Source organism: Diceros bicornis, chromosome 39 (assembly GCF_020826845.1).
Source record: "Diceros bicornis minor isolate mBicDic1 chromosome 39, mDicBic1.mat.cur, whole genome shotgun sequence".
Taxonomy (NCBI): domain Eukaryota; kingdom Metazoa; phylum Chordata; class Mammalia; order Perissodactyla; family Rhinocerotidae; genus Diceros; species Diceros bicornis.
This window is the reverse complement of record NC_080778.1, coordinates 1,679,872-1,690,289: the sequence shown is the minus strand read 5'-3', so window position 1 is coordinate 1,690,289 and position 10,418 is coordinate 1,679,872. Positions and strand designations below refer to the sequence as shown.

The following is a 10,418-nucleotide window of genomic DNA, read 5'->3' as shown; positions in this document are numbered from 1 at the left end:
GGTGACCAGCGGCCCCACGCACCCGCAGAACAGTCCCTGAGCACGAACCAGGAAGCAATGCCGCAGCACCGACGCCCACGGGAAGCCCCACGCGGTTTCCGCAGCAACGGGCGCCGCGCCTGCGCATCTCGCGCCTCCGGCGCCTGCGCGGCCCGCCCCCCAACGCCTGCACACCTCTCTCCCCCGGCGTCTATGGGGCTTGGCCGCGCAGGCCCCGGCCCCGAGCGGGGCGGTCCCTCGAGCGGAAGTGGCCCAAGCGGAAGCAGAAGTGCTTAGAGCGGCTGTGCGTGGCCAGGGTGGGGCTGAGGGTGGCGCGGCGCGGCGCGTCTCCGGCGGTGCTGGCGCATCTCTAGGTAGGGCCCGGGCTAGGGGCCAGCGTGGCGGGCTGCGCTCGCAGTCCTGCGCCGTCGCGTGTCCCCACTGCGCCGCTCCCGTGCCGGCCTCGCCTCTGTACCCGCGCCTCTGCTGTCGCCTCACGCCCCTGACCCCCGACCCCGGCGCTGCGCCCTGGCCCTCTCCTGTCGCCTCACGCCCCTGACCCCCGACCCCGGCGCTGCGCCCTGGCCCTTTCGGGGAGTTGTGGGACCCGAACCTCCCTCAGGAGGTGTGTGCCCTGCCGATCAGCCCGTCATCCTTGGCTTGGGCACGGCTGTCTGGTCGCCCCCAAGGGTGTCCTCTGACCTTTGCACCACCTCCCCTATGCCCCTGGGCCCCTGAATCGGGCTCACGCTGCTAGTACCAGATCTCCGGGGGGGTGGGGCGGGGGAGACGGACGGACAGGGCTCGGCGCCGGCGGCTACCTAGACCCGCAGAGGACACTAGGGCGGCGGAGGGGAGGACTGTCTGAGTCTGCCAGGGAGGGCCCGGTTGGCAGGTGTCCGCACAAGAGGGCCATCTGAGCCGAGTTCTGAATGAGGGGGAGCGGGGAGGCGATGGGGCAAGAGGCCATTCATCCTGCGGAGGGAGCAGAAGGTTCGAGACCTGGGGTTCAGATAGTCCGACATATACGGGAGGTTAGAGGTGGGAAGTGGCGGGGGCTGAGGAGGATCTGGAACAGGGAAGCGTTGCGATGAGACCTCAGTGATAAAGGAGGCAGTCTGCGGGTGTGGGGACGATGGTGTGGGGTGACTGCTTCTTAGGAAGATGTGTGGTGGTTCTGGATAGAGACATTTGGACTTGAAGACCTGAACACAGTGGTGGAGAGGACGTGGGGCAAGTCTGATGGGAAAGGAGTGAGGTGGTGGTGTTTCTGACAACTTCCAGATTTCTGGCTTGAGTGTTTGAGTGGATGACTCAGAGATGGAGAAACACAGAATGGGGAGCAAGTCTGGAGCAGCAGGTTCCTCACCCACCAGATGTACAGTTGTCTGACTGCAGCTGTAGCCTGAATACTGGATATGGGAATACTGAGTTGTGTTTCACAGTTCCTCCAGGTCTAGTGTCATCTTTTTGTTTTGTCTTGTCTCTGTGTCCTTTCTGTATCATGGCCTCCCGTCTATGTGTGCTCTTTGACCTGCTGGTGTTTGCACCTTGCTGTTAGGAGCTACCCCCTCTGCAGCACCACAGCCTTCACACATTCTCTGTGTCTTGATTTCCCCATCACCTGCCAGCTCTAAGCTTTTCCATAGTGGCTTTTTCCTTGACCTCACCAATCCTTTTGTCTTTCCTGACTAGTTGTGTTCATGAAAAGCACCGACAATACCACAGCTGTGTCAGGTCCTTCACTGCTCATCTGTCCATACATACTATTTCTTGACCACTTAACCTCCCAGTTTCTCTGTGTAATTTCTAACCACCTAATCTTCCAGGCATATGGAAATCTCTAATCACTTCTGGCCCACTGTTTTCTCATCTGTGAACTGAGAAGACTGCAGTAGGTGATGTCTGAAGTCACTTGTAGTTTTCAGTATTCTGAGGTTCTACCCCATCCCTGAACCTGAATCAGGGTGTCATTTATGGAGCAGATTTACTGTGAAGCTAATGAAGTTCAGGTTTCAGGGTTCTTCACTTTCACGGGCCGCTTCCAAGGCACAGAAGGACCTCTGTGGTCTTGTGTCTATAATTTTCCGTTTTTTTTTTGGTGAGGAAGATTGGTCCTGAGCTAACATCTGTTGCCAGTCTTCCTCTTTTTTTTTTTTGCTTGAGGGAGACTGTCGCTGACCTAACATCTGTGCCAATCCTCCTCCATTTTGTAAGTGGGACACCACCACAGCATGGCTTGATGAGTGGTACGTAGGTCCACCACACCCAGGATCCGAATCCACAAACCCCAGGCCACCGAAGCAGAGCACACAAACTTAACCACTTTGCCACTGGGTCGGCCCCTTTTGTATTCTTTTTTAAAAAGAGAGACCCCAAATTGTATAAGTTTCAGGCCCAACACAACTTGAATCCCTGTGAAACTGACTGTTTGTCATATTCTGCTGTCTTGGTATTTTCGTCCTTGTCCTTCAGACTTGCTCCTCCCCACCTTCTACTCCTTCTCTTTCTTATGTGTGCTTGTTATTGAAGCTTGGAGGGAAAATACGAATGAATGGAGCTGATCGAATCGCTGCTGTAACCTGGCTTTAGTTTGCTCTCCTGTCAGGGAGGGAAATTCCAGAGATTGAGGACTCAGCACAGTGGGTAGAACCTTTGCAACAAGGCATGTGTTCGATTTATTTCACTGCTGGGTTGCCACCTCCTTGAAGAAAAGGTTAATGGTAGGAAAGAAAGTGCACTTAATTGAGATCATAAAAGCAACTCATCTCCATGGAAACTAGGGTTGTACTCTGGAAATTCATTCAGAGGAATTAATTGCATCCTTTTTTTTGTTAGTTTGAAAATGAGGCAACATTAATGCTATCAGTTATTTTTATAGAGCTTTAGAACAAATATAAATAACTTTTTATTTTAACTTGCTTTTAGACATCTGTTTCTTCGTAAGGTGTTCCGTTGGGAAAATTTTCAGAGTTTTAAAACATGTAATTTAAGGTTTAAATTATTTATCTAAATATAATAAGATATTTCTAAAGAATTTTTAGTAGTACAGATGGTCGCTGACTTACAGTGGTTTGACTTAAGATTTTTCAAATTTACGATGGTGCAAAAGTGATACGCGTTCAATAGAAACTGTACTTTGAATTTTGATCTTTTCCTAGTCTAGTGATATGTGGTGGGATACAACCATTCTGTACCCATACAACCACTGTTTCTCACTTTCAGTACAGCATTTAATAAATCACATGAGATATTCAGAAGTTTCTTATAAAATAGGCTTTGTGTTAGATGATTTTGCCCAATTGTAGGCTAATGTAAACACTCTTAGCACAGTAAGTGTAAGGTAGGCTAGGCTAAGCTATGATGTTTTTAGTAGGTTAGGTGTATTAAATGCATTTTTGACTTGATATTTTCAGCTTACCATGGGTTTATCGGGATGCAACCTCATCATAAGTCAAGAAAGATCTTTAGTTTAAAATCCACCAAATTGAGAGGTAAATCATTATCTTACTTTTACAAATAAGGAAATCAGTGATGTACAAAGAGATTAAATGATTTGTCTTCAGTCAGACAGTAAATCAGGGCCGTTGTTAGCCAAAAAAGCCAGCTCCTGAGCACTTTTTTCCGTATAAACAAATGTTACTCACGAGGGAGGAATGAGCTCTTACTGTAGAGCATCTACTGTAACATGGGCCCTTATATCTGTGTAGCTGCACACATGCACATGTAGATGCTAGGTTCTATAACAATGTGCAGTAGTAGTGCTGTTCCCATTGGTACTGTAGCCCAAAGAATTAACTCAGTATGGATTCATGCAAGTTATTTTAAAATCATTGACAATAAAACCATTGCCAGCCAGGAATGCCAAAGCATTGCCAAGAGGAAAGTAACTCTTTTTGAACAGCAGAGTTTTCTGGATAATTTGGTTTTGGGTTTTTGCCCATTAAGCACCCAAATCTCCCATTTAGGATGGAAATCTTCCTAAAATATGTTATTTCCTTGCTTTCGTAAGGGACTATGCTGAATGTGATATAATCTTTCCCTAATGATCCCAAGTAACTATTTAAAACATAATTTGTTATGTTGTGATGTAAACACACAACATTGGTGTTAGGGCTTGTTGAGCTGTTGCCCCTATTATTTGTTTGAAGTTTTTTTGTCTTTCAGCTTTTTTAGTTTTTCTGGCCTTTTGCTTTCGCTGCATTAGCTGTCCGCAGTTCTTACCACTGTCGTATGCCTGTCTCAAATGCCTTTCCATACCTGTGGGCTTAGGAGCTAATTGTCAGCACTGAGTAGAAAAATAGTCTGTAGATGATAAATCAGAGCCTAAGGAAGTATCATGAATAAATTGTTTTAGCTTTAACCCATGAATTTCTTTGTTTATATTGGATTCTTATCTTGAATTCTGGAAATGAGGCATACATTTTTACAGGTACATACTGTATTCTCCTCTTGCGTATTCAGTGACTGTGATTTTCACACTGTACTTTATGGGCCTCTAAGAGGTTCTGTAGAGCTGCAATGAGCCAAGGGCTCAGCATTCTGTTAGGGCCCCTGTGACTGGGAGAGCCTTCAGGAATGAGAGATCTCTGGGCTAAGGACACGCCCTACAGGGTAGTTCTGCAGTGAGTGATTTGATCACTCTAAAATGCAGCAGCGTTAGGTGGGGTGTGGCCTAGTGAAAGGAACACTGGCTTTGGAGGCAGATGGGTTCAGATCCCAGCTTTATTTTTACTGTCTGTGACCTCAGGCAGGTGACTTCATGAAGTGCACACTGCTGGCTGCCACCCAGCAACCAGCTCTTCCTTTGCTGGCAGAGCATGCCTTTTACAATAGAGTCTGAACACAACTGATAATGTGCCAGTGGGACCAGGGGGGTTGCCTGCTATGGGGCTTTTAGAATAAACTGCACATATTTAAAGTGTACAGTTTGATGTGTTTTGACGTATGTATGCATACCCCCAGGCTTTCTTTTCTGATGGACCCTGAGCCTTTGCTGCCCCCCCTCCCCCCAACGAACAATTGGTCTTGTTCGTTGCTGTGTCCACAGCTGCTGGCACAGGGCCTGGAATATAGTAAACACTAGATGAATATTTACTGAGCAAATGTGGGGATTTAGATCTCATGCCCTTGGTATATCTGCGAGGGGCCAGAAGAGAGTCTCTCTACCCTCTTTTGTCTTTTGCAGTAGGAAATAGGGCTCAGCATTCCTCCAGTCTTGGGGTTCTTCCAAAATAGGGAAGGTGTTCGTATATTGGGTAGCCAGAATGACCAGGGTCCATGATACCCCCTCATTTATCTCCAGTCTTGCCTCCATCCTTTCTCCACGACATAGGCAGGGCAGTGTTTCTAAAATGCACTTGCTCAAGAGCCTTGAACAACATTTGATTTCCCTTGGGATGAAGTATAAACGTTTATGTGTGGTTTGCAAGCCCCTTTGCTGTCTGACCCTGTCTACTGCAGCCTCATCTCTCCTCACTCTTCTCTTACAACAGAGGTTCTAGCTATACTGAGGGTTTTGGGTTTTTTCCATTTTCTGTGTTTGAGGAATACATTTATAATATAGAATAGTTGCAAGTTAAACTACTTAATAGAACAGATATTTTAACATCCATTTAACATGCATTTAACAATAAAAATGACACCTTATGGACTTTTCAAACGTTTTATCCCTTATTACCCTTGCTTCATGCCTCCCGGCTGCCTGCTCTCCCATCTCCATCTGGCTGTGCATGCCTTTCCGGCCTTTTGTCAAGTCTCACTCTGGATGCCTTTCCTCAGGACAGCCATCATGGGTGCCACCTCTGGTCTGGGTCTTCCTGGTCAGTATTCCTGTGCCCTCTACCCTGTCTCTGTCCTGCGGTTATGCCCAAGGGATTATTGCTGGTTGGGTGTTTTCCTGCTGGAGTGTAGGCTGCTGGAGTGCAGGGACCCTGGCTGCCTGTTTATAGCTTAGTGTCTGCTGTAGGGAGTGATGTAAAGGTACTTGCTGGATGAGTAAACCAGATTTATGCTCAGATAAAATTACCTGCCATTGTTGAGGAGAACTGTTTTGTTTTTTTTTTTGTGAGGAAGATCAGCCCTGAGCTAACATCCATACTAATCCTCCTCTTTTTGCTGAGGAAGACCGGCTCTGAGCTAACATCTATTGCCAATCCTCCTCCTTTTTGTTTCCCCCCCTTTTTCTCCCCAAAGCCCCAGTAGATAGTTGTATGTCATAGTTGCACATCCTTCTAGTTGCTGTATGTGGGACACGGCCTCAGCATGGTCGGAGAAGCAGTGCGTTGGTGCGCGCCCGGGATCCAAACCCGGGCCGCCAGTAGCGGAGCGCGCGCGCTTACCCGCTAAGCCAGGGAGCTGGCCCCGAGAACTGAGTATTGATGAGGTATAACTACAAGTGGACAACCTTGTTGGAGAAAAACTACCAATATGTGCTTTTACTTTGACTCAGCCATTTAACATCTAAGATTTATCCCAAAGAAACGAACAGAGATGTGCTCAAAGATTTATGTACATGGATTTGTGATTCACGTTCTGATTTATGGCATGCAATATTGGAAATAACCAAATGTTCAACAGTAGGGTGAAATAACTCGTGTTTTATCCACATTGTGCATCGATTAAAAATGACACGGTAGGAGAAGGTTGACAAAGATTTGGGAATATATTCATAATAAATTTTAAGACACAAAGTAGATTATGATCCCAATTTTTAAAGTGAATGAATAATAAGAGACTGGAAATAGGTACTTTGTTGTAGTCATTGTCTTTGGAAGGTGAGATGAGTGCAGTCACTCATTGCTTGATGATGTGGACACTGAGAAACGCCTTGTTAGGTGATCTCGTCCTTGTGCAGACATCGTAGAGTGTATTTGTACACACCTAGTTGGTATGGCCTACTATGCACTTAGGTTGTATGGTACTAATCTTATCGGACCACGGCTGTATATGTGGTCTGTCATTGACTGAAACGTCCTTAAGCAATGCATGACTACAGTTTTTTTTCTTTGTACTGTCTCTGAATTTTCTGCAAAGAACATGGCTACTATTTTAATCAAAAAAGTTTTTATAAATAAATACATTCCTGATATTAAAAGTAATCTAGCTTATAAAAATCATAAAGATAGTAAAACCTCACTAAAATTTATATGGCTTTGTTTTAAATTTTGAGATAATATTAGAGTTTTGACTGGTGCTGGGCTGATTTTACTAAACTTTAGGCAACCGATGAGAAATGTTTGATGAATAAATTTGTAATATAAAAGTGCATCAAGACAATTTATGAGGTGGGTTTTATAAATGTTATTTTGCAGGTCAAAAAATGAAGCTTATAGAGTGAAGTAACTTTCTTGAAGTTTCACTGCTATTAAGAGGAGGTTAGAATTTGAACCAGTTCAGTTTTGTTCTAGAGCCTTCCTTTTATCAACAATACTATACTGCCTAGCATTCTGTCGCTTCTCCCAAGGACACAGCTAAAAGGGGTTGACCTACCAACCACTGAGTGTCTACATCAGCCATGTACCAGTTTTCTGAATCTTGGCACCAGTGGTCATGGCCAGACTGTGTTCTGGAGGGTCCTGCAGGGCATCCTGAGTCTGAACATCTATACCTGGATGTATTAAAGTAATCATAATAACTACAGGCTTCCCATTTCTCATTTGAATAAGCTTCTTTGAGGTGGCAGCGTTTAAGAAAAAATTATTCTGACACTTATTAAAATGGTAAGGCAGACTTTATTCAAGACTATTGCAATAGGGATGTTGCAATGGGGAGAGAGATGGAGCTCAACTCCAAAGATAGCAAAGATATCTGGGTGTTTATAGCCAACCAGCAGAGTGAGGGGGTCAGTGAGAGAATCAAGGGTAGGGGATGAGGAATTTGATCAGATCTTGAGGTGATCATATATCGAGGGTAGGGGATTTTCTCTAAACTGACTCAGTAGGATTCTTGCTAAAACTGGACTTGGCAAGGATGAATGTGGAAGCCCAAGGTCGAGCCTTAGTCTAGAAGAGGGCCAAGGAGCATGACTAAAGTTTGGCCAAGGAGAGCGTCTTTGTCAGTAGTTTTATGAGTCCTGTGTGGAGGTCCTCTGAAGCATTGAGACTAACCTAAGTGGCAGCCACCTTCAGTTCACTTATTCACCTGGTTGTTTGTCTGTGCATTCATAAATACTCAGTAAACACTGGGCAAACACTGTTGCATGTGTGGGCGTGGGGTAAATATTAATCTCTTGGAATTTTCAGTCCCTGTTCTTACCCTACTGTGTTGAAGGGGTCCTTGTAAGTTTCTCTTTTTAGGTGGGGAGGAGAGGAGAGAAGAAAGAGAGCAGACTCCAGATACTGTACATCAAGCCATGAGAAGACCTCACCGAGAGGGCCTAGGCCCAGCCAGCTGTTATTGTCATTGAAAGAAAAATTATCTAAGACTTGGAAATGAAGCAAGGAAAAAACGGGACTGCATGTTTTGTCACTCATACTGGGCAGTTTCTTAACAGAGGCACCCAAGATAGTTTAATTTCCTAACAGAACGCACCTCGCTGACTCTGCTGTTTACTCTTGGTTAGAGCCCAAACACTGTGATGTTCATGTTAATTTGTAGATTTTTGTCTTGTAGAGATACAAATTATTTCTGTCTGATAAAGATAAGTTCAAAGGTTATAGTTTTATTGCTCTGTAGGACATTAACCAGATTTGTCTCCAACTTAAGCTTATTTTAGTCAACTCCAGCTCTTCAAATGCCCTCTGAACTAGCTTCCCATCTTACAGGCTCCCTCCTTAATTTATATTTGCATGGGGGATGTCTTTTGGCCTTTGAAAATTATGCTGTGACACCACTGGGATGCTGAGTGTGCCTTAAGGTGGTCACAACTGCTGGTACTGGTTGTCCTTCTGCAACACTGCTCTTCACATGGAAAGTGTCCCCGTGAGCTGTTGGTGAGTCCATTTGTCCTTGTGTCCCAGGTGACTCTGGACGTGTACTCTGACGCCTTCTATCAGTGGCGGGTAGAGTTGATGTGTTTTTGCTGAGACATGTCACTCTTCATTTCTCTAAGTGTTTGTCGGTTGAAAGATTGTGAATAAAGGAGCTTCTGGACTTCTCTTTCCTCTTCTCTCCACTTCCCCATTTACTAGTAACCCAGTACATTGGGATTGGTCCAGCTGTAAGGGAAGGAAGCCATTCCTAGGAGTGAGGCCACCTCCGGCATAACACACTCCCGCTGTACTTGTGTCCCTGCTGACTGCTCCTTCGTAAAAAGTCCTGCGTGATGCTCTTTCCCAAACCAGCTTGTCAGCCAGTTGAGGGTGGTGACTCCACTTTGTACTCTTTCTTTGCCCACAATTGGAGTCTATAAACTTGTCGATTCCTGATTTTTTATATGCCTGTGCTTTGATGCCTTATTTATTCATTCATTCACAAATACTTACTGGGCCTCTCGTGTGCCAGACACTGTGCTGGGTGTTGGAGATATGACAGCAAGTGATGTCATCTGCCCTGAGGAGGCCCACAGTAACGGAAGTGATTTCCAGACTGTATTTTGGGCAGTAAGACTCCTACCTAATGAGACATAACTTCTGTTTTTTTACTAAACAATTATCTAGATAATGGAAATTTCCTATATAATTTACAGGTTGAATAAATGAAATTATGTGTGTGTATATATATTTGCAATCATCCTAAAAACTACCTTTAGAGAAGGAAAAACCTCAGTATATGCTCTTAGCAATAAAAGGCTTAAAGAAACCAGTAAAAAGTTATTTAAAAAGGTAATATCCACAGATTTTGTCTTCCTAAGCATTTATTTCACGCTGAGCTAACAGCATCAATGGGTGGCTGGTGTGAGTGTTCAATGCTCTGAAGATGCTGAATACCAGAAGGCATCCTCTAATGTCACAGGTCCCAGATCTCTGCCTATCCAGATTTTTCTTTGTAAATGCCATAGAACAGCACACTGTAACTTAACACTCCTGAGGGAATTTGTGATTCAAAATGTGAGAAATTGGCAGTGTGAAAAACAGGAAAAGTCAGTGCATGTTTAGTTAAAATAGTTAGCTTTTCACCACTGGGCTGAGAAAGGAGGAAAAACATTTGAATAGAATCAGAGTAGAGGCTGAGCCCGACTTCTTGCAAAATAAAGAGAGAGTGTTTTGAGAAACTCAATGTTGTCACTTGCAGTTTGAGTAGAAAAATGCTTGAAACAAAAATCCCTTTTTATTGGTGAGGGAAAGCAGCCAACCCAGATGTGGCAGAGCTGCTACACAAATGGGGGCCCACGTCCGTGTAAGGAGCTGGGAGTGACGGCGGGTTCCATTTTGCTCGCTCTCCCAGGTTTATCTCCATGTGCGTATTGGCTTCATGTGTGTCTTGAGCAACCCCGTGACCGACTGGGAACTCCCGCTGGCTGCTGGTGAGCTTGGTGCGAGAGGATCCTCAGCACCCAG

The 10,418-nt window shown here is 45.2% G+C and overlaps 1 protein-coding gene across 6 annotated transcripts in view; it reads left to right on the top strand.

Annotated features, from left to right (window-relative positions):
* Positions 1-283: 283 nt before the first annotated feature.
* The window catches only part of FAM120B (family with sequence similarity 120 member B), a 91,531-nt gene continuing 81,396 nt past the window's right edge, over positions 284-10,418 (top strand). For 2 of the 6 annotated variants that reach the window (XM_058533955.1, XM_058533954.1), the window contains exon 1: positions 297-353. The gene's annotated coding sequence lies outside the window, so the exon portion shown is untranslated. Of the gene's footprint in view, positions 354-7,169; positions 8,913-10,418 lie in introns of those variants that run through there. The other 4 variants (XM_058533952.1, XM_058533951.1, XM_058533950.1 and 1 more) reach the window with 4 other exon arrangements.